This window comes from Triturus cristatus, chromosome 10, assembly GCF_964204655.1.
Source record: "Triturus cristatus chromosome 10, aTriCri1.1, whole genome shotgun sequence".
In the NCBI taxonomy this organism is placed as follows: Eukaryota; Metazoa; Chordata; class Amphibia; order Caudata; family Salamandridae; genus Triturus; species Triturus cristatus.
This window is the reverse complement of record NC_140593.1, coordinates 664997933-665022576: the sequence shown is the minus strand read 5'-3', so window position 1 is coordinate 665022576 and position 24644 is coordinate 664997933.

Here is a 24644-nt window from a genome sequence, read left to right as displayed (position 1 = left end):
TCATTTTATCTCTAAAAGTGATAATCCACATACAAATGTGAATTGTAGTTCAAAGATGCAACATTTGAAAATGAACCATTTTTTTCGTTTCTGAAGCATGTCGTAAGGGGGGGTGGTTATCTCTTTCATCAAAAATCTGGTGTTTTTGATTGAACAATAAAGGCCTCCAAATGTTATTTAATTCACTTCCCGTGGAGGAGAAACACTTTTTAAGGCCTCAGAATGAGTAAATTGGCCATTTCCATTCACTTTTACCCATTCCTCAAATCTTGTGTTTAAGGCCCCTGGAAGCATGAAAATCACTTTAAACATATAATTTTATCTTTGAAAGTGATTTTCCACATACAAATGTGAATTGTAGTTCAAAGAGGCAACATTTGAAAACGGACCATTGTTTTCGTTTCTGAAGCATGTCGTAAGGGGGGGTGGTTATCTCTTTCACCAAAAAATGGGCGTTTTTTATTGAACAATAAAGGCCTCCAAATGTTATTTTATTCAATTCCAGTGGAGTAGAAACACTTTTTAAGGCCGCAGAGTGAGTAAATTGGCCATTTTCATTCACTTTTACCCATTCCTCAAATCTTGTGTTTAAGGCCCCTGGAAGCATGAAAATCACTTTAAACATCTCATTCTTTCTTTAAAAGTGATTTTCCACGTACAAATGTGAATTGTAGTTCAAAGAGGCAACATTTGAAAACGGACCATTTTTTTCGTTTCTGAAGCATGTCGTAAGGGGGGGTGGTTATCTCTTTCACCAAAAAATGGGCGTTTTTGATTGAACAATACAGGCCTCCAAATGTTATTTTATTCACTTCCAGTGGAGTAGAAACACTTTTTAAGGCCGCAGAGTGAGTAAATTGGCCATTTTCATTCACTTTTACCCATTCCAAAAATCTTGTGTTTAAGACCCCTGGACGCATGAAAATCACTTTAAACATATAATTTTATCTCTAAAAGTGATAATCCACATACAAATGTGAATTGTAGTTCAAAGAGGCAACATTTGAAAATGAACCATTTTTTTTGTTTCTGAAGCATGTCGTAAGGGGGGGTGGTTATCTCTTTCATCAAAAATCGGGCATTTTTGATTGAACAATAAAGGCCTACAAATGTTATTTAATTCACTTTCTGGGGTGGAGAAAAACTTTTTAAGGCCTCAGAGTGAATAAATTGGCCATTTTCATTCAAGTTTTCCCATTCCTCAAATCTTGTGTTTAGGGCCCGGGGAAGCTTGAAAATCACTTCAAACATCTAATTTTATCTCTAAAAGTGATTATCCACGTACAAATGTGAATTGTAGTTCAAAGACGCAACATTTGAAAATGGACCATTTTTTTCGTTTCTGAAGCATGTCGTAAGGGGGGGTGGTTATCTCTTTCATCAAAAATCTGGCGTTTTTCATTAAACAATAAAGGCCTCCAATGTTATTTAATTCACTTCCCTTGGAGGAGAAACACTTTTTAAGGCCTCAGAATGAGTAAATTGGCCATTTCCATTCACTTTTACCCATTCCTCAAATCTTGTGTTTAAGGCCCCTGGAAGCATGAAAATCACTTTAAACAGATAATTTTATCTTTAAAAGTGATTTTCCACGTACAAATGTGAATTGTAGTTCAAAGAGGCAACATTTGAAAACGGACCATTTTTTTCGTTTCTGAAGCATGTCGTAAGGGGGGTGGTTATCTCTTTCATCAAAAATCGGGCATTTTTGATTGAACAATAAAGGCCTACAAATGTTATTTAATTCACTTTCTGGGGTGGAGAAAAACTTTTTAAGGCCTCAGAGTGAATAAATTGGCCATTTTCATTCAAGTTTTCCCATTCCTCAAATCTTGTGTTTAGGGCCCGGGGAAGCTTGAAAATCACTTCAAACATCTAATTTTATCTCTAAAAGTGATTATCCACGTACAAATATGAATTGTAGTTCAAAGACGCAACATTTGAAAATGGACCATTTTTTTATTTCTGAAGCATGTCGTCGGGGGGTGGTTATCTCTTTCGTCAAAAATCTGGCGTTTTCGCTTGAACAATAAAGACCTCCAAATGTTATTTTATGCACTTGCCGTGGAGTAGAAACACTTTTTAAGGCCGCAGAGTGAGTAAATTGCCCATTTTCATTCACTTTTACCCATTCCAAAAATCTTGTGTTTAAGACCCCCGGACGCATGAACATCACTTTAAACATATCATTTTATCTCTAAAAGTGATAATCCACATACAAATGTGAATTGTAGTTCAAAGATGCAACATTTGAAAATGAACCATTTTTTTCGTTTCTGAAGCATGTCGTAAGGGGGGGTGGTTATCTCTTTCATCAAAAATCTGGCGTTTTTGATTGAACAATAAAGGCCTCCAAATGTTATTTAATTCACTTCCCGTGGAGGAGAAACACTTTTTAAGGCCTCAGAATGAGTAAATTGGCCATTTCCATTCACTTTTACCCATTCCTCAAATCTTGTGTTTAAGGCCCCTGGAAGCATGAAAATCACTTTAAACATATAATTTTATCTTTGAAAGTGATTTTCCACATACAAATGTGAATTGTAGTTCAAAGAGGCAACATTTGAAAACGGACCATTTTTATCGTTTCTGAAGCATGTCGTAAGGGGGGGTGGTTATCTCTTTCACCAAAAAATGGGCGTTTTTTATTGAACAATAAAGGCCTCCAAATGTTATTTTATTCAATTCCAGTGGAGTAGAAACACTTTTTAAGGCCGCAGAGTGAGTAAATTGGCCATTTTCATTCACTTTTACCCATTCCAAAAATCTTGTGTTTAAGACCCCTGGACGCATGAAAATCACTTTAAACATATCATTTTATCTCTAAAAGTGATAATCCACATACAAATGTGAATTGTAGTTCAAAGATGCAACATTTGAAAATGAACCATTAATTTCGTTTCTGAAGCATGTCGTAAGGGGGGGTGGTTATCTCTTTCATCAAAAATCTGGCGTTTTTGATTGAACAATAAAGGCCTCCAAATGTTATTTAATTCACTTCCCGTGGAGGAGAAACACTTTTTAAGGCCTCAGAATGAGTAAATTGGCCATTTCCATTCACTTTTACCCATTCCTCAAATCTTGTGTTTAAGGCCCCTGGAAGCATGAAAATCACTTTAAACATATCATTTTATCTTTAAAAGTGATTTTCCACATACAAATGTGAATTGTAGTTCAAAGAGGCAACATTTGAAAATGGACCAGTTTTTTTAGTTTCTGAAGCATGTCGTAAGGGGGGTGGTTATCTCTTTCATCAAAAATCGGGCGTTTTTGATTGAACAATAAAGGCCTACAAATGTTATTTAATTCGCTTCCCGTGGAGTAGAAATACTTTTTAAGGCCGCAGAGTGAGTAAATTGGCCATTTTCATTCACTTTTACCCATTCCTCAAATCTTGTGTTTAAGGCCCCTGGAAGCATGAAAATCACTTTAAACATCTCATTCTTTCTTTAAAAGTGATTTTCCACGTACAAATGTGAATTGTAGTTCAAAGAGGCAACATTTGAAAACGGACCATTTTTTTCGTTTCTGAAGCATGTCGTAAGGGGGGGTGGTTATCTCTTTCACCAAAAAATGGGCGTTTTTGATTGAACAATAAAGGCCTCCAAATGTTATTTTATTCACTTCCAGTGGAGTAGAAACACTTTTTAAGGCCGCAGAGTGAGTAAATTGGCCATTTTCATTCACTTTTACCCATTCCAAAAATCTTGTGTTTAAGACCCCTGGACGCATGAATATCACTTTAAACATATCATTTTATCTCTAAAAGTGATAATCCACATACAAATGTGAATTGTAGTTCAAAGAGGCAACATTTGAAAATGAACCATTTTTTTTGTTTCTGAAGCATGTCGTAAGGGGGGGTGGTTATCTCTTTCATCAAAAATCGGGCATTTTTGATTGAACAATAAAGGCCTACAAATGTTATTTAATTCACTTTCTGGGGTGGAGAAAAACTTTTTAAGGCCTCAGAGTGAATAAATTGGCCATTTTCATTCAAGTTTTCCCATTCCTCAAATCTTGTGTTTAGGGCCCGGGGAAGCTTGAAAATCACTTCAAACATCTAATTTTATCTCTAAAAGTGATTATCCACGTACAAATGTGAATTGTAGTTCAAAGACGCAACATTTGAAAATGGACCATTTTTTTTATTTCTGAAGCATGTCGTCGGGGGGGGTGGTTATCTCTTTCATCAAAAATCTGGCGTTTTCGCTTGAACAATAAAGACCTCCAAATGTTATTTTATGCACTTGCCGTGGAGTAGAAACACTTTTTAAGGCCGCAGAGTGAGTAAATTGCCCATTTTCATTCACTTTTACCCATTCCTCAAATCTTGTGTTTAAGGCGCCTGGAAGCATGAAAATCACTTTAAACATCTCATTTTTTCTTTAAAAGTGATTTTCCACGTACAAATGTGAATTGTAGTTCAATGAGGCAACATTTGAAAACCAACCATTTTTTTCGTTTCTGAAGCATGTCGTAAGGGGGGGTGGTTATCTCTTTCACCAAACAATGGGCGTTTTTGATTGAACAATAAAGGCCTCCAAATGTTATTTTATTCACTTCCCGTGGAGTAGAAACACTTTTTAAGGCCGCAGAGTGAGTAAATTGGCCATTTTCATTCACTTTTACCCATTTCTCAAATCTTGTGTTTAGGGCCCCTGGAAGCTTGAAAATCACTTTAAACATCTAATCTTATATCTAAAAGTGATTTTCCACGTACAAATGTGAATTGTAGTTCAAAGACGCAACATTTGAAAATGGACCATTTTTTTCGTTTCTGAAGCATGTCGTAAGGGGGGGTGGTTATCTCTTTCATCAAAAATCTGGCGTTTTTCATTGAACAATAAAGGCCTCCAAATGTTATTTTATTCACTTCCAGTGGAGTAGAAACACTTTTTAAGGCCGCAGAGTGAGTAAATTGGCCATTTTCATTCACTTTTACCCATTCCAAAAATCTTGTGTTTAAGACCCCTGGACGCATGAAAATCACTTTAAACATATCATTTTATCTCTAAAAGTGATAATCCACATACAAATGTGAATTGTAGTTCAAAGAGGCAACATTTGAAAATGAACCATTTTTTTTGTTTCTGAAGCATGTTGTAAGGGGGGGTGGTTATCTCTTTCATCAAAAATTGGGCATTTTTGATTGAACAATAAAGGCCTACAAATGTTATTTAATTCACTTTCTGGGGTGGAGAAAAACTTTTTAAGGCCTCAGAGTGAATAAATTGGCCATTTTCATTCAAGTTTTCCCATTCCTCAAATCTTGTGTTTAGGGCCCGGGGAAGCTTGAAAATCACTTCAAACATCTAATTTTATCTCTAAAAGTGATTATCCACGTACAAATGTGAATTGTAGTTCAAAGACGCAACATTTGAAAATGGACCATTTTTTTTATTTCTGAAGCATGTCGTCGGGGGGGTGGTTATCTCTTTCGTCAAAAATATGGCGTTTTCGCTTGAACAATAAAGACCTCCAAATGTTATTTTATGCACTTGCCGTGGAGTAGAAACACTTTTTAAGGCCGCAGAGTGAGTAAATTGCCCATTTTCATTCACTTTTACCCATTCCTCAAATCTTGTGTTTAAGGCGCCTGGAAGCATGAAAATCACTTTAAACATCTCATTTTTTCTTTAAAAGTGATTTTCCACGTACAAATGTGAATTGTAGTTCAATGAGGCAACATTTGAAAACCAACCATTTTTTTCGTTTCTGAAGCATGTCGTAAGGGGGGGTGGTTATCTCTTTCACCAAACAATGGGCGTTTTTGATTGAACAATAAAGGCCTCCAAATGTTATTTTATTCACTTCCCGTGGAGTAGAAACACTTTTTAAGGCCGCAGAGTGAGTAAATTGGCCATTTTCATTCACTTTTACCCATTTCTCAAATCTTGTGTTTAGGGCCCCTGGAAGCTTGAAAATCACTTTAAACATCTAATCTTATATCTAAAAGTGATTTTCCACGTACAAATGTGAATTGTAGTTCAAAGACGCAACATTTGAAAATGGACCATTTTTTTCGTTTCTGAAGCATGTCGTAAGGAGGGGTGGTTATCTCTTTCATCAAAAATCTGGTGTTTTTCATTGAACAATAAAGGCCTCCAATGTTATTTAATTCACTTCCCTTGGAGGAGAAACACTTTTTAAGACCTCAGAATGAGTAAATTTGCCATTTCCATTCACTTTTACCCATTCCTCAAATCTTGTGTTTAAGGCCCCTGGAAGCATGAAAATCACTTTAAACAGATAATTTTATCTTTAAAAGTGATTTTCCACGTACAAATGTGAATTGTAGTTCAAAGAGGCAACATTTGAAAACGGACCATTTTTTTCGTTTCTGAAGCATGTCGTAAGGGGGGTGGTTATCTCTTTCATCAAAAATCGGGCATTTTTGATTGAACAATAAAGGCCTACAAATAATATTTAATTCACTTTCTGGGGTGGAGAAAAACTTTTTAAGGCCTCAGAGTGAATAAATTGGCCATTTTCATTCAAGTTTTCCCATTCATCAAATCTTGTGTTTAGGGCCCGGGGAAGCTTGAAAATCACTTCAAACATCTAATTTTATCTCTAAAAGTGATTATCCACGTACAAATATGAATTGTAGTTCAAAGACGCAACATTTGAAAATGGACCATTTTTTTTATTTCTGAAGCATGTCGTCGGGGGGGTGGTTATCTCTTTCGTCAAAAATCTGGCGTTTTCGCTTGAACAATAAAGACCTCCAAATGTTATTTTATGCACTTGCCGTGGAGTAGAAACACTTTTTAAGGCCGCAGAGTGAGTAAATTGCCCATTTTCATTCACTTTTACCCATTCCAAAAATCTTGTGTTTAAGACCCCTGGACGCATGAACATCACTTTAAACATATCATTTTATCTCTAAAAGTGATAATCCACATACAAATGTGAATTTTAGTTCAAAGATGCAACATTTGAAAATGAACCATTTTTTTCGTTTCTGAAGCATGTCGTAAGGGGGGGGTGGTTATCTCTTTCATCAAAAATCTGGCGTTTTTGATTGAACAATAAAGGCCTCCAAATGTTATTTAATTCACTTCCCGTGGAGGAGAAACACTTTTTAAGGCCTCAGAATGAGTAAATTGGCCATTTCCATTCACTTTTACCCATTCCTCAAATCTTGTGTTTAAGGCCCCTGGAAGCATGAAAATCACTTTAAACATATAATTTTATCTTTGAAAGTGATTTTCCACATACAAATGTGAATTGTAGTTCAAAGAGGCAACATTTGAAAACGGACCATTTTTTTCGTTTCTGAAGCATGTCGTAAGGGGGGTGGTTATCTCTTTCATCAAAAATCGGGCGTTTTTCATTGAACAATAAAGGCCTCCAAATGTTATTTTATTCAATTCCAGTGGAGTAGAAACACTTTTTAAGGCCGCAGAGTGAGTAAATTGGCCATTTTCATTCACTTTTACCCATTCCAAAAATCTTGTGTTTAAGACCCCTGGACGCATGAAAATCACTTTAAACATATCATTTTATCTCTAAAAGTGATAATCCACATACAAATGTGAATTGTAGTTGAAAGATGCAACATTTGAAAATGAACCATTAATTTAGTTTCTGAAGCATGTCGTAAGGGGGGGTGGTTATCTCTTTCATCAAAAATCTGGCGTTTTTGATTGAACAATAAAGGCCTCCAAATGTTATTTAATTCACTTCCCGTGGAGGAGAAACACTTTTTAAGGCCTCAGAATGAGTAAATTGGCCATTTCTATTCACTTTTACCCATTCCTCAAATTTTGTGTTTAAGGCCCCTGGAAGCATGAAAATCACTTTAAACATATCATTTTATCTTTAAAAGTGATTTTCCACATACAAATGTGAATTGTAGTTCAAAGAGGCAACATTTGAAAATGGACCAGTTTTTTTAGTTTCTGAAGCATGTCGTAAGGGGGGTGGTTATCTCTTTCATCAAAAATCGGGCGTTTTTCATTGAACAATAAAGGCCTCCAAATGTTATTTAATTCACTTCCCGTGGAGGAGAAACACTTTTTAAGGCCTCAGAATGAGTAAATTGGCCATTTTCATTCACTTTTACCCATTCCTCAAATCTTGTGTTTAAGGCCCCTGGAAGCATGAAAATCACTTTAAACATCTCATTTTATCTTTAAAAGTGATTTTCCACATACAAATGTGAATTGTAGTTCAAGAGGCAACATTTGAAAATGAACCATTTTTTGTGTTTCTGAAGCATGTCGTAAGGGGGGGTGGTTATCTCTTTCATCAACAATCGGGCATTTTTGATTGAACAATAAAGGCCTACAAATGTTATTTAATTCACTTTCTTGGGTGGAGAAAAACTTTTTAAGGCCTCAGAGTGAATAAATTGGCCATTTTCATTCAAGTTTTCCCATTCCTCAAATCTTGTGTTTAGGGCCCGGGGAAGCTTGAAAATCACTTCAAACATCTAATTTTATCTCTAAAAGTGATTATCCACGTACAAATGTGAATTGTAGTTCAAAGATGCAACATTTGAAAATGGACCATTTTTTTTATTTCTGAAGCATGTCGTCGGGGGGGGTGGTTATCTCTTTCGTCAAAAATCTGGCGTTTTCGCTTGAACAATAAAGACCTCCAAATGTTATTTTATGCACTTGCCGTGGAGTAGAAACACTTTTTAAGGCCGCAGAGTGAGTAAATTGCCCATTTTCATTCACTTTTACCCATTCCTCAAATCTTGTGTTTAAGGCCCCTGGAAGCATGAAAATCACTTTAAACATCTCATTCTTTCTTTAAAAGTGATTTTCCACATACAAATGTGAATTGTAGTTCAAAGAGGTAACATTTGAAAACGGACCATTTATTTCGTTTCTGAAGCATGTCGTAAGGGGGGGTGGTTATCTCTTTCACCAAAAAATGGGCATTTTTGATTGAACAATAAAGGCCTCCAAATGTTATTTTATTCACTTCCAGTGGAGTAGAAACACTTTTTAAGGCCGCAGAGTGAGTAAATTGGCCATTTTCATTCACTTTTACCCATTCCTCAAATCTTGTGTTTAAGGCCCCTGGAAGCATGAAAATCACTTTAAACATCTCATTCTTTCTTTAAAAGTGATTTTCCACGTACAAATGTGAATTGTAGTTCAAAGAGGCAACATTTGAAAACGGACCATTTTTTTCGTTTCTGAAGCATGTCGTCGGGGGGGGGTGGTTATCTCTTTCGTCAAAAATCTGGCGTTTTCGCTTGAACAATAAAGACCTCCAAATGTTATTTTATGCACTTGCCGTGGAGTAGAAACACTTTTTAAGGCCGCAGAGTGAGTAAATTGCCCATTTTCATTCACTTTTACCCATTCCTCAAATCTTGTGTTTAAGGCGCCTGGAAGCATGAAAATCACTTTAAACATCTCATTTTTTCTTTAAAAGTGATTTTCCACGTACAAATGTGAATTGTAGTTCAATGAGGCAACATTTGAAAACCAACCATTTTTTTTGTTTCTGAAGCATGTCGTAAGGGGGGGTGGTTATCTCTTTCACCAAACAATGGGCGTTTTTGATTGAACAATAAAGGCCTCCAAATGTTATTTTATTCACTTCCCGTGGAGTAGAAACACTTTTTAAGGCCGCAGAGTGAGTAAATTGGCCATTTTCATTCACTTTTACCCATTTCTCAAATCTTGTGTTTAGGGCCCCTGGAAGCTTGAAAATCACTTTAAACATCTAATCTTATATCTAAAAGTGATTTTCCACGTACAAATGTGAATTGTAGTTCAAAGACGCAACATTTGAAAATGGACCATTTTTTTCGTTTCTGAAGCATGTCGTAAGGGGGGGTGGTTATCTCTTTCATCAAAAATCTGGTGTTTTTCATTGAACAATAAAGGCCTCCAAATGTTATTTAATTCACTTCCCTTGGAGGAGAAACACTTTTTAAGGCCTCAGAATGAGTAAATTGGCCATTTCCATTCACTTTTACCCATTCCTCAAATCTTGTGTTTAAGGCCCCTGGAAGCATGAAAATCACTTTAAACAGATAATTTTATCTTTAAAAGTGATTTTCCACGTACAAATGTGAATTGTAGTTCAAAGAGGCAACATTTGAAAACGGACCATTTTTTTCGTTTCTGAAGCATGTCGTAAGGGGGGTGGTTATCTCTTTCATCAAAAATCGGGCATTTTTGATTGAACAATAAAGGCCTACAAATGTTATTTAATTCACTTTCTGGGGTGGAGAAAAACTTTTTAAGGCCTCAGAGTGAATAAATTGGCCATTTTCATTCAAGTTTTCCCATTCCTCAAATCTTGTGTTTAGGGCCCGGGGAAGCTTGAAAATCACTTCAAACATCTAATTTTATCTCTAAAAGTGATTATCCACGTACAAATATAAATTGTAGTTCAAAGACGCAACATTTGAAAATGGACCATTTTTTTTATTTCTGAAGCATGTCGTCGGGGGGTGGTTATCTCTTTCGTCAAAAATCTGGCGTTTTCGCTTGAACAATAAAGACCTCCAAATGTTATTTTATGCACTTGCCGTGGAGTAGAAACACTTTTTAAGGCCGCAGAGTGAGTAAATTGCCCATTTTCATTCACTTTTACCCATTCCAAAAATCTTGTGTTTAAGACCCCTGGACTAGGGGTGGGCGGAATTTGCGGAATTAACCTTCGCAAATTATCGCGAGAATGTTTAAAATTATCGCAAACAAGCAGAAATATCGCGAAGATGCGGAAGGTTTTTTCCGGCATGTTCGCGCGATTTTCTGCATGGTTGCGGGTCGCCAACTTACCCATGTGGCTGCTTGCGGGCGCGGCCATCTTGTTTTGAGTTGTTCTCGCGGTGCATGATCGCGAGAAGAAAGACGTGATCGCGCGACGCATGACGTCACTGCGGGCGCGAACTGTCGCGAGACAGCGCAAATGGCTAAAAACAATACAACATCTCATGGAGAACGCGACCGGATCAAGAAAACTTGTCGGCGAACGCAGGGAATCAGGTAAGGCGATCGCGCGCGCGCGAGAATGTATCATTTTACAGCGCGAGCAAGAAACAAATTATCGCCAAGCTGCGGAAACCGGAATTTTTGACATCTTCGCGCTCTCCGCGGAACGCAAAAATGTCAAAATATCGCAATTTCCGCGAACGGAACGAAATTTTTGCCCAGGCCTACCCTGGACGCATGAACATCACTTTAAACATATCATTTTATCTCTAAAAGTGATAATCCACATACAAATGTGAATTGTAGTTCAAAGATGCAACATTTGAAAATGAACCATTTTTTTCGTTTCTGAAGCATGTCGTAAGGGGGGGTGGATATCTCTTTCATCAAAAATCTGGCGTTTTTGATTGAACAATAAAGGCCTCCAAATGTTATTTAATTCACTTCCCGTCGAGGAGAAACACTTTTTAAGGCCTCAGAATGAGTAAATTGGCCATTTCCATTCACTTTTACCCATTCCTCAAATCTTGTGTTTAAGGCCCCTGGAAGCATGAAAATCAATTTAAACATATAATTTTATCTTTAAAAGTGATTTTCCACATACAAATGTGAATTGTAGTTCAAAGAGGCAACATGTGAAAACGGACCATTTTTTTCGTTTCTGAAGCATGTCGTAAGGGGGGGTGGTTATCTCTTTCACCAAAAAATGGGCGTTTTTGATTGAACAATAAAGGCCTCCAAATGTTATTTAATTCACTTCCCGTCGAGGAGAAACACTTTTTAAGGCCTCAGAATGAGTAAATTGGCCATTTCCATTCACTTTTACCCATTCCTCAAATCTTGTGTTTAAGGCCCCTGGAAGCATGAAAATCAATTTAAACATATAATTTTATCTTTAAAAGTGATTTTCCACATACAAATGTGAATTGTAGTTCAAAGAGGCAACATGTGAAAACGGACCATTTTTTTCGTTTCTGAAGCATGTCGTAAGGGGGGGTGGTTATCTCTTTCATCAAAAATCTGGCGTTTTTCATTGAACAATAAAGGCCTCCAAATGTTATTTAATTCACTTCCCGTGGAGGAGAAACACTTTTTAAGGCCTCAGAATGAGTAAATTGGCCATTTCCATTCACTTTTACCCATTCCTCAAATCTTGTGTTTAAGGCCCCTGGAAGCATGAAAATCACTTTAAACATCTCATTTTATCTTTAAAAGTGATTTTCCACATACAAATGTGAATTGTAGTTCAAAGAGGCAACATTTGAAAATGGACCAGTTTTTTTAGTTTCTGAAGCATGTCGTAAGGGGGTGGTTATCTCTTTCATCAAAAATCGGGCGTTTTTGATTGAACAATAAAGGCCTACAAATGTTATTTAATTCGCTTCCCGTGGAGGAGAAACACTTTTTAAGGCCGCAGAGTGAGTAAATTGGCCAGTTTCATTCACTTTTACCCATTCCTCAAATCTTGTGTTTAGGGCCCCTGGAAGCTTGAAAATCACTTTAAACATCTAATCTTATCTCTAAAAGTGATTTTCCACGTACAAATGTGAATTGTAGTTCAAAGACGCAACATTTGAAAATGGACCATTTTTTTCGTTTCTGAAGCATGTCGTAAGGGGGGGTGGTTATCTCTTTCATCAAAAATCTGGCGTTTTTCATTGAACAATAAAGGCCTCCAAATGTTATTTAATTCACTTCCCGTGGAGGAGAAACACTTTTTAAGGCCTCAGAATGAGTAAATTGGCCATTTTCATTCACTTTTACCCATTCCTCAAATCTTGTGTTTAAGGCCCCTGGAAGCATGAAAATCACTTTAAACATCTCATTTTATCTTTAAAAGTGATTTTCCACATACAAATGTGAATTGTAGTTCAAAGAGGCAACATTTGAAAATGGCCCATTTTTTTCGTTTCTGAAGCATGTCGTAAGGGGGGGTGGTTATCTCTTTCATCAAAAATCGGGCGTTTTTGATTGAACAATAAAGGCCTACAAATGTTATTTAATTCGCTTCCCGTGGAGGAGAAACACTTTTTAAGGCCGCAGAGTGAGTAAATTGGCCAGTTTCATTCACTTTTACCCATTCCTCAAATCTTGTGTTTAAGGCCCCTGGAAGCATGAAAATCAGTTTAAACATCTCATTTTTTCTTTAAAAGTGATTTTCCACGTACAAATGTGAATTGTAGTTCAAAGAGGCAACATTTGAAAACGGACCATTTTTTTCGTTTCTGAAGCATGTCGTAAGGGGGGTGGTTATCTCTTTCACCAAAAAATGGGCGTTTTTGATTGAACAATAAAGGCCTCCAAATGTTATTTATTCACTTCCAGTGGAGGAGAAACACTTTTTAAGGCCTCAGAATGAGTAAATTGGCCATTTCCATTCACTTTTACCCATTTCTCAAATCTTGTGTTTAGGGCCCCTGGAAGCTTGAAAATCACTTTAAACATCTAATCTTATCTCTAAAAGTGATTTTCTACGTACAAATGTGAATTGTAGTTCAAAGACGCAACATTTGAAAATGGACCATTTTTTTCGTTTCTGAAGCATGTCGTAAGGGGGGGTGGTTATCTCTTTCATCAAAAATCTGGCGTTTTTCATTGAACAATAAAGGCCTCCAAATGTTATTTAATTCACTTCCCGTGGAGGAGAAACACTTTTTAAGGCCTCAGAATGAGTAAATTGGCCATTTTCATTCACTTTTACCCATTCCTCAAATCTTGTGTTTAAGGCCCCTGGAAGCATGAAAATCACTTTAAACATCTCATTTTATCTTTAAAAGTGATTTTCCACATACAAATGTGAATTGTAGTTCAAAGAGGCAACATTTGAAAATGGACCATTTTTTTCGTTTCTGAAGCATGTCGTAAGGGGGGGTGGTTATCTTTTTCATCAAAAATCGGGCGTTTTTGATTGAACAATAAAGGCCTACAAATGTTATTTAATTCGCTTCCCGTGGAGTAGAAATACTTTTTAAGGCCGCAGAGTGAGTAAATTGGCCATTTTCATTCACTTTTACCCATTCCTCAAATCTTGTGTTTAAGGCCCCTGGAAGCATGAAAATCACTTTAAACATCTCATTTTTTTTTTTAAAGTGATTTTCCACGTACAAATGTGAATTGTAGTTCAATGAGGCAACATTTGAAAACCAACCATTTTTTTCGTTTCTGAAGCATGTCGTAAGGGGGGGTGGTTATCTCTTTCACCAAACAATGGGCGTTTTTGATTGAACAATAAAGGCCTCCAAATGTTATTTTATTCACTTCCCGTGGAGTAGAAACACTTTTTAAGGCCGCAGAGTGAGTAAATTGGCCATTTTCATTCACTTTTACCCATTTCTCAAATCTTGTGTTTAGGGCCCCTGGAAGCTTGAAAATCATTTTAAACATCTAATCTTATATCTAAAAGTGATTTTCCACGTACAAATGTGAATTGTAGTTCAAAGACGCAACATTTGAAAATGGACCATTTTTTTCGTTTCTGAAGCATGTCGTAAGGGGGGGTGGTTATCTCTTTCATCAAAAATCTGGCGTTTTTCATTGAACAATAAAGGCCTCCAATGTTATTTAATTCACTTCCCTTGGAGGAGAAACACTTTTTAAGGCCTCAGAATGAGTAAATTGGCCATTTCCATTCACTTTTACCCATTCCTCAAATCTTGTGTTTAAGGCCCCTGGAAGCATGAAAATCACTTTAAACAGATAATTTTATCTTTAAAAGTGATTTTCCACGTACAAATGTGAATTGTAGTTCAAAGAGGCAACATTTGAAAACGGACCATTTTTTTCGTTTCTGAAGCATGTCGTAAGGGGGGTGGTTATCTCTTTCATCAAAAATCGGGCATTTTTGATTGAACAATAAAGGCCTACAAATGTTCTTTAATTCACTTTCTGGGGTGGAGAAAAACTTTTTAAGGCCTCAGAGTGAATAAATTGGCCATTTTCATTCAAGTTTTCCCATTCCTCAAATCTTGTGTTTAGGGCTTCAGAAACGACATGCTTCAGAAACGAAAAAAATGGTTGGTTTTCACTTCAAACATCTAATTTTATCTCTAAAAGTGATTATCCACGTACAAATATGAATTGTAGTTCAAAGACGCAACATTTGAAAATGGATCATTTTTTTTATTTCTGAAGCATGTCGTCGGGGGGTGGTTATCTCTTTCGTCAAAAATCTGGCGTTTTCGCTTGAACAATAAAGACCTCCAAATGTTATTTTATGCACTTGCCGTGGAGTAGAAACACTTTTTAAGGCCGCAGAGTGAGTAAATTGCCCATTTTCATTCACTTTTACCCATTCCAAAAATCTTGTGTTTAAGACCCCTGGACGCATGAACATCACTTTAAACATATCATTTTATCTCTAAAAGTGATAATCCACATACAAATGTGAATTGTAGTTCAAAGAGGCAACATTTGAAAATGAACCATTTTTTTCGTTTCTGAAGCATGTCGTAAGGGGGGGTGGTTATCTCTTTCATCAAAAATCTGGCGTTTTTGATTGAACAATAAAGGCCTCCAAATGTTATTTAATTCACTTCCCGTGGAGGAGAAACACTTTTTAAGGCCTCAGAATGAGTAAATTGGCCATTTCCATTCACTTTTACCCATTCCTCAAATCTTGTGTTTAAGGCCCCTGAAAGCATGAAAATCACTTTAAACATATAATTTTATCTTTGAAAGTGATTTTCCACATACAAATGTGAATTGTAGTTCAAAGAGGCAACATTTGAAAACGGACCATTTTTTTCGTTTCTGAAGCATGTCGTAAGGGGGGGTGGTTATCTCTTTCACCAAAAAATGGGCGTTTTTTATTGAACAATAAAGGCCTCCAAATGTTATTTTATTCAATTCCAGTGGAGTAGAAACACTTTTTAAGGCCGCAGAGTGAGTAAATTGGCCATTTTCATTCACTTTTACCCATTCCAAAAATCTTGTGTTTAAGACCCCTGGACGCATGAAAATCACTTTAAACATATCATTTTATCTCTAAAAGTGATAATCCACATACAAATGTGAATTGTAGTTCAAAGATGCAACATTTGAAAATGAACCATTAATTTCGTTTCTGAAGCATGTCGTAAGGGGGGGTGGTTATCTCTTTCATCAAAAATCTGGCGTTTTTGATTGAACAATAAAGGCCTCCAAATGTTATTTAATTCACTTCCCGTGGAGGAGAAACACTTTTTAAGGCCTCAGAATGAGTAAATTGGCCATTTCCATTCACTTTTACCCATTCCTCAAATCTTGTGTTTAAGGCCCCTGGAAGCATGAAAATCACTTTAAACATATCATTTTATCTTTAAAAGTGATTTTCCACATACAAATGTGAATTGTAGTTCAAAGAGGCAACATTTGAAAATGGACCAGTTTTTTTAGTTTCTGAAGCATGTCGTAAGGGGGGTGGTTATCTCTTTCATCAAAAATCGGGCGTTTTTGATTGAACAATAAAGGCCTACAAATGTTATTTAATTCGCTTCCCGTGGAGGAGAAACACTTTTTAAGGCCGCAGAGTGAGTAAATTGGCCAGTTTCATTCACTTTTACCCATTCCTCAAATCTTGTGTTTAAGGACCCTGGAAGCATGAAAATCAGTTTAAACATCTAATTTTTTCTTTAAAAGTGATTTTCCACGTACAAATGTGAATTGTAGTTCAAAGAGGCAACATTTGAAAACGGACCATTTTTTTCGTTTCTGAAGCATGTCGTAAGGGGGGGTGGTTATCTCTTTCACCAAAAAATGGGCGTTTTTGATTGAACAATAAAGGCCTCCAAATGTTATTTTATTCACTTCCAGTGGAGGAGAAACACTTTTTAAGGCCTCAGAATGAGTAAATTGGCCATTTCCATTCACTTTTACCCATTCCTCAAATCTTGTGTTTAAGGCCCCTTAAGCATGAAAATCACTTTAAACATCTCATTTTATCTCTAAAAGTGATAATCCACATACAAATGTGAATTGTAGTTCAAAGATGCAACACTTGAAAATGAACCTTTTTTTTCGTTTCTGAAGCATGTCGTAAGGGGGGCTGGTTATCTCTTTCATCAAAAATCTGGCGTTTTTCATTGAACAATAAAGGCCTCCAATTGTTATTTAATTCACTTCCCGTGGAGGAGAAACACTTTTTAAGGCCTCAGAATGAGTAAATTGGCCATTTCCATTCACTTTTACCCATTCCTCAAATCTTGTGTTTAAGGCCCCTGGAAGCATGAAAATCACTTTAAACATCTCATTTTATCTTTAAAAGTGATTTTCCACATACAAATGTGAATTGTAGTTCAAAGAGGCAACATTTGAAAATGGACCATTTTTTTCGTTTCTGAAGCATGTCGTAAGGGGGGGGTGGTCATCTCTTTCACCAAAAAATGGGCGTTTTTGATTGAACAATAAAGGCCTCTAAATGTTATTTTATTCACTTCCCGTGGAGTAGAAACACTTTTTAAGGCCGCAGAGTGAGTAAATTGGCCATTTTCATTCACTTTTACCCATTCCAAAAATCTTGTGTTTAAGACCCCTGGGCGCATGAAAATCACTTTAAACATATAATTTTAGCTCTAAAAGTGATAATCCACATACAAATGTGAATTGTAGTTCAAAGATGCAACATTTGAAAATGAACCATTTTTTTTGTTTCTGAAGCATGTCGTAAGGGGGGGTGGTTATCTCTTTCATCAAAAATCGGGCATTTTTGATTGAACAATAAAGGCCTACAAATGTTATTTAATTCACTTTCTGGGGTGGAGAAAAACTTTTTAAGGCCTCAGAGTGAATAAATTGGCCATTTTCATTCACGTTTTCCCATTCCTCAAATCTTGTGTTTAGGGCCCGGGGAAGCTTGAAAATCACTTCAAACATCTAATTTTATCTCTAAAAGTGATTATCCACGTACAAATGTGAATTGTAGTTCAAAGACGCAACATTTGAAAATGGACCATTTTTTTCGTTTCTGAAGCATGTCGTAAGGGGGGGTGGTTATCTCTTTCGTCAAAAATCTGGCGTTTTCGCTTGAACAATAAAGACCTCCAAATGTTATTTTATTCACTTACCGTGGAGGAGAAACACTTTTTAAGGCCGCAGAGTGAGTAAATTGGCCATTTTCATTTACTTTTAAACCATTTCTCAAATCTTGTGTTTAGGGCCCCTGGAAGCTTGAAAATCACTTTAAACATCTAATCTTATCTCTAAAAGTGATTTTCCACGTACAAATATGAATTGTAGTTCAAAGACGCAACATTTGAAAATGGACCATTTTTTTCGTTTTTGAAGCATGTCGTAAGGGGGGGTGGTTATCTCTTTCATCAAAAATCTGGCGTTTTTCATTGAACAATAAAGGCCTCCAAATGTTATTTAATTCACTTCCCGTGGAGGAGAAACACTTTTTAAGGCCTCAGAATGAGTAAATTGGCCATTTCCATTCACTTTTACCCATTCCTCAAATCTTGTGTTTAAGGCCCCTGGAAGCATGAAAATCACTTTAAACATCTCATTTTATCTTTAAAAGTGATTTTCCACATACAAATGTGAATTGTAGTTCAAAGAGGCAACATTTGAAAATGGACCATTTTTTTCCTTTCTGAAGCATGTAGTAAGGGGGGTGGTTATCTCTTTCATCAAAAATCGGGCGTTTTTGATTGAACAATAAAGGCCTACAAATGTTATTTAATTCGCTTCCCGTGGAGTAGAAATACTTTTTAAGGCCGCAGAGTGAGTAAATTGGCCATTTTCATTCACTTTTACCCATTCCTCAAATCTTGTGTTTAAGGCCCCTGGAAGCATGAAAATCACTTTAAACATCTCATTCTTTCTTTAAAAGTGATTTTCCACGTACAAATGTGAATTGTAGTTCAAAGAGGTAACATTTGAAAACGGACCATTTTTTTCGTTTCTGAAGCATGTCGTAAGGGGGGGTGGTTATCTCTTTCACCAAAAAATGGGCATTTTTGATTGAACAATAAAGGCCTCCAAATGTTATTTTATTCACTTCCCGTGGAGTAGAAACACTTTTTAAGGCCGCAGAGTGAGTAAATTGGCCATTTTCATTCACTTTTACCCATTCCTCAAATCTTGTGTTTAAGGCCCCTGGAAGCATGAAAATCACTTTAAACATCTCATTCTTTCTTTAAAAGTGATTTTCCACGTACAAATGTGAATTGTAGTTCAAAGAGGCAACATTTGAAAACGGACCATTTTTTTCGTTTCTGAAGCATGTCGTAAGGGGGGGTGGTTATCTCTTTCACCAAAAAATGGGCGTTTTTGATTGAACAATAAAGGCCTCCAAATGTTATTTTATTCACTTCCAGTGGAGTAGAAACACTTTTTAAGGCCGCAGAGTGAGTAAATTGGCCATTTTCATTCACTTTTACCCATTCCAAAAATCTTGTGTTTAAGACCCCTGGACGCATGAAAATCACTTTAAACATATCATTTTATCTCTAAAAGTGATAATCCACATACAAATGTGAATTGTAGTTCAAAGAGGCAACATTTGAAAATGAACCATTTTTTTTGTTTCTGAAGCATGTCGTAAGGGGGGTTGGTTATCTCTTTCATCAAAAATCGGGCATTTTTGATTGAACAATAAAGGCCTACAAATGTTATTTAATTCACTTTCTGGGGTGGAGAAAAACTTTTTAAGGCCTCAGAGTGAATAAATTGGCCATTTTCATTCAAGTTTTCCCATTCCTCAAATCTTGTGTTTAGGGCCCGGGGAAGCTTGAAAATCACTTCAAACATCTAATTTTATCTCTAAAAGTGATTATCCACGTACAAATGTGAATTGTAGTTCAAAGACGCAACATTTGAAAATGGACCATTTTTTTTATTTCTGAAGCATGTCGTCGGGGGGGGTGGTTATCTCTTTCGTCAAAAATCTGGCGTTTTCGCTTGAACAATAAAGACCTCCAAATGTTATTTTATGTACTTGCCGTGGAGTAGAAACACTTTTTAAGGCCGCAGAGTGAGTAAATTGCCCATTTTCATTCACTTTTACCCATTCCTCAAATCTTGTGTTTAAGGCGCCTGGAAGCATGAAAATCACTTTAAACATCTCATTTTTTCTTTAAAAGTGATTTTCCACGTACAAATGTGAATTGTAGTTCAATGAGGCAACATTTGAAAACCAACCATTTTTTTTGTTTCTGAAGCATGTCGTAAGGGGGGGTGGTTATCTCTTTCACCAAACAATGGGCGTTTTTGATTGAACAATAAAGGCCTCCAAATGTTATTTTATTCACTTCCCGTGGAGTAGAAACACCTTTTAAGGCCGCAGAGTGAGTAAATTGGCCATTTTCATTCACTTTTACCCATTTCTCAAATCTTGTGTTTAGGGCCCCTGGAAGCTTGAAAATCACTTTAAACATCTAATCTTATATCTAAAAGTGATTTTCCACGTACAAATGTGAATTGTAGTTCAAAGACGCAACATTTGAAAATGGACCATTTTTTTCGTTTCTGAAGCATGTCGTAAGGGGGGGTGGTTATCTCTTTCATCAAAAATCTGGTGTTTTTCATTGAACAATAAAGGCCTCCAAATGTTATTTAATTCACTTCCCTTGGAGGAGAAACACTTTTTAAGGCCTCAGAATGAGTAAATTGGCCATTTCCATTCACTTTTACCCATTCCCCAAATCTTGTGTTTAAGGCCCCTGGAAGCATGAAAATCACTTTAAACAGATAATTTTATCTTTAAAAGTGATTTTCCACGTACAAATGTGAATTGTAGTTCAAAGAGGCAACATTTGAAAACGGACCATTTTTTTCGTTTCTGAAGCATGTCGTAAGGGGGGTGGTTATCTCTTTCATCAAAAATCGGGCATTTTTGATTGAACAATAAAGGCCTACAAATGTTATTTAATTCACTTTCTGGGGTGGAGAAAAACTTTTTAAGGCCTCAGAGTGAATCAATTGGCCATTTTCATTCAAGTTTTCCCATTCCTCAAATCTTGTGTTTAGGGCCCGGGGAAGCTTGAAAATCACTTCAAACATCTAATTTTATCTCTAAAAGTGATTATCCACGTACAAATATGAATTGTAGTTCAAAGACGCAACATTTGAAAATGGACCATTTTTTTTATTTCTGAAGCATGTCGTCGGGGGGGTGGTTATCTCTTTCGTCAAAAATCTGGCGTTTTCGCTTGAACAATAAAGACCTCCAAATGTTATTTTATGCACTTGCCGTGGAGTAGAAACACTTTTTAAGGCCGCAGAGTGAGTAAATTGCCCATTTTCATTCACTTTTACCCATTCCAAAAATCTTGTGTTTAAGACCCCTGGACGCATGAACATCACTTTAAACATATCATTTTATCTCTAAAAGTGATAATCCACATACAAATGTGAATTGTAGTTCAAAGATGCAACATTTGAAAATGAACCATTTTTTTCGTTTCTGAAGCATGTCGTAAGGGGGGGTGGATATCTCTTTCATCAAAAATCTGGCGTTTTTGATTGAACAATAAAGGCCTCCAAATGTTATTTAATTCACTTCCCGTGGAGGAGAAACACTTTTTAAGGCCTCAGAATGAGTAAATTGGCCATTTCCATTCACTTTTACCCATTCCTCAAATCTTGTGTTTAAGGCCCCTGGAAGCATGAAAATCACTTTAAACATCTCATTTTATCTTTAAAAGTGATTTTCCACATACAAATGTGAATTGTAGTTCAAAGAGGCAACATTTGAAAATGGACCATTTTTTTCGTTTCTGAAGCATGTCGTAAGGGGGGGTGGTTATCTCTTTCATCAAAAATCTGGCGTTTTTCATTGAACAATAAAGGCCTCCAAATGTTATTTAATTCACTTCCCGTGGAGGAGAAACACTTTTTAAGGCCTCAGAATGAGTAAATTGGCCATTTCCATTCACTTTTACCCATTCCTCAAATCTTGTGTTTAAGGCCCCTGGAAGCATGGAAATCACTTTAAACATCTCATTTTATCTTTAAAAGTGATTTTCCACATACAAATGTGAATTGTAGTTCAAAGAGGCAACATTTGAAAATGGACCATTTTTTTAGTTTCTGAAGCATGTCGTAAGGGGGGGTGGTTATCTTTTTCATCAAAAATCGTGCGTTTTTGATTGAACAATAAAGGCCTCCAAATGTTATTTAATTCACTTCCCGTGGAGGAGAAACACTTTTTAAGGCCTCAGAATGAGTAAATTGGCCATTTCCATTCACTTTTACCCATTCCTCAAATCTTGTGTTTAAGGCCCCTGGAAGCATGAAAATCACTTTAAACATATCATTTTATCTTTAAAAGTGATTTTCCACATACAAATGTGAATTGTAGTTCAAAGAGGCAACATTTGAAAATGGACCAGTTTTTTTAGTTTCTGAAGCATGTCGTAAGGGGGGTGGTTATCTCTTTCATCAAAAATCGGGCGTTTTTGATTGAACAATAAAGGCCTACAAATGTTATTTAATTCGCTTCCCGTGGAGGAGAAACACTTTTTAAGGCCGCAGAGTGAGTAAATTGGCCAGTTTCATTCACTTTTACCCATTCCTCAAATCTTGTGTTTAAGGACCCTGGAAGCATGAAAATCAGTTTAAACATCTAATTTTTTCTTTAAAAGTGATTTTCCACGTACAAATGTGAATTGTAGTTCAAAGAGGCAACATTTGAAAACGGACCATTTTTTTCGTTTCTGAAGCATGTCGTAAGGGGGGGTGGTTATCTCTTTCACCAAAAAATGGGCGTTTTTGATTGAACAATAAAGGCCTCCAAATGTTATTTTATTCACTTCCAGTGGAGGAGAAACACTTTTTAAGGCCTCAGAATGAGTAAATTGGCCATTTCCATTCACTTTTACCCATTCCTCAAATCTTGTGTTTAAGGCCCCTTAAGCATGAAAATCACTTTAAACATCTCATTTTATCTTTAAAAGTGATTTTCCACATACAAATGTGAATTGTAGTTCAAAGAGGCAACATTTGAAAATGGACCATTTTTTTCGTTTCTGAAGCATGTCGTAAGGGGGGGGTGGTCATCTCTTTCACCAAAAAATGGGCGTTTTTGATTGAACAATAAAGGCCTCTAAATGTTATTTTATTCACTTCCCGTGGAGTAGAAACACTTTTTAAGGCCGCAGAGTGAGTAAATTGGCCATTTTCATTCACTTTTACCCATTCCAAAAATCTTGTGTTTAAGACCCCTGGGCGCATGAAAATCACTTTAAACATATAATTTTAGCTCTAAAAGTGATAATCCACATACAAATGTGAATTGTAGTTCAAAGATGCAACATTTGAAAATGAACCATTTTTTTTGTTTCTGAAGCATGTCGTAAGGGGGGGTGGTTATCTCTTTCATCAAAAATCGGGCATTTTTGATTGAACAATAAAGGCCTACAAATGTTATTTAATTCACTTTCTGGGGTGGAGAAAAACTTTTTAAGGCCTCAGAGTGAATAAATTGGCCATTTTCATTCACGTTTTCCCATTCCTCAAATCTTGTGTTTAGGGCCCGGGGAAGCTTGAAAATCACTTCAAACATCTAATTTTATCTCTAAAAGTGATTATCCACGTACAAATGTGAATTGTAGTTCAAAGACGCAACATTTGAAAATGGACCATTTTTTTCGTTTCTGAAGCATGTCGTAAGGGGGGGTGGTTATCTCTTTCGTCAAAAATCTGGCGTTTTCGCTTGAACAATAAAGACCTCCAAATGTTATTTTATTCACTTACCGTGGAGGAGAAACACTTTTTAAGGCCGCAGAGTGAGTAAATTGGCCATTTTCATTTACTTTTAAACCATTTCTCAAATCTTGTGTTTAGGGCCCCTGGAAGCTTGAAAATCACTTTAAACATCTAATCTTATCTCTAAAAGTGATTTTCCACGTACAAATATGAATTGTAGTTCAAAGACGCAACATTTGAAAATGGACCATTTTTTTCGTTTTTGAAGCATGTCGTAAGGGGGGGTGGTTATCTCTTTCACCAAAAAATGGGCATTTTTGATTGAACAATAAAGGCCTCCAAATGTTATTTTATTCACTTCCCGTGGAGTAGAAACACTTTTTAAGGCCGCAGAGTGAGTAAATTGGCCATTTTCATTCACTTTTACCCATTCCTCAAATCTTGTGTTTAAGGCCCCTGGAAGCATGAAAATCACTTTAAACATCTCATTCTTTCTTTAAAAGTGATTTTCCACGTACAAATGTGAATTGTAGTTCAAAGAGGCAACATTTGAAAACGGACCATTTTTTTCGTTTCTGAAGCATGTCGTAAGGGGGGGTGGTTATCTCTTTCACCAAAAAATGGGCGTTTTTGATTGAACAATAAAGGCCTCCAAATGTTATTTTATTCACTTCCAGTGGAGTAGAAACACTTTTTAAGGCCGCAGAGTGAGTAAATTGGCCATTTTCATTCACTTTTACCCATTCCAAAAATCTTGTGTTTAAGACCCCTGGACGCATGAAAATCACTTTAAACATATCATTTTATCTCTAAAAGTGATAATCCACATACAAATGTGAATTGTAGTTCAAAGAGGCAACATTTGAAAATGAACCATTTTTTTTGTTTCTGAAGCATGTCGTAAGGGGGGTTGGTTATCTCTTTCATCAAAAATCGGGCATTTTTGATTGAACAATAAAGGCCTACAAATGTTATTTAATTCACTTTCTGGGGTGGAGAAAAACTTTTTAAGGCCTCAGAGTGAATAAATTGGCCATTTTCATTCAAGTTTTCCCATTCCTCAAATCTTGTGTTTAGGGCCCGGGGAAGCTTGAAAATCACTTCAAA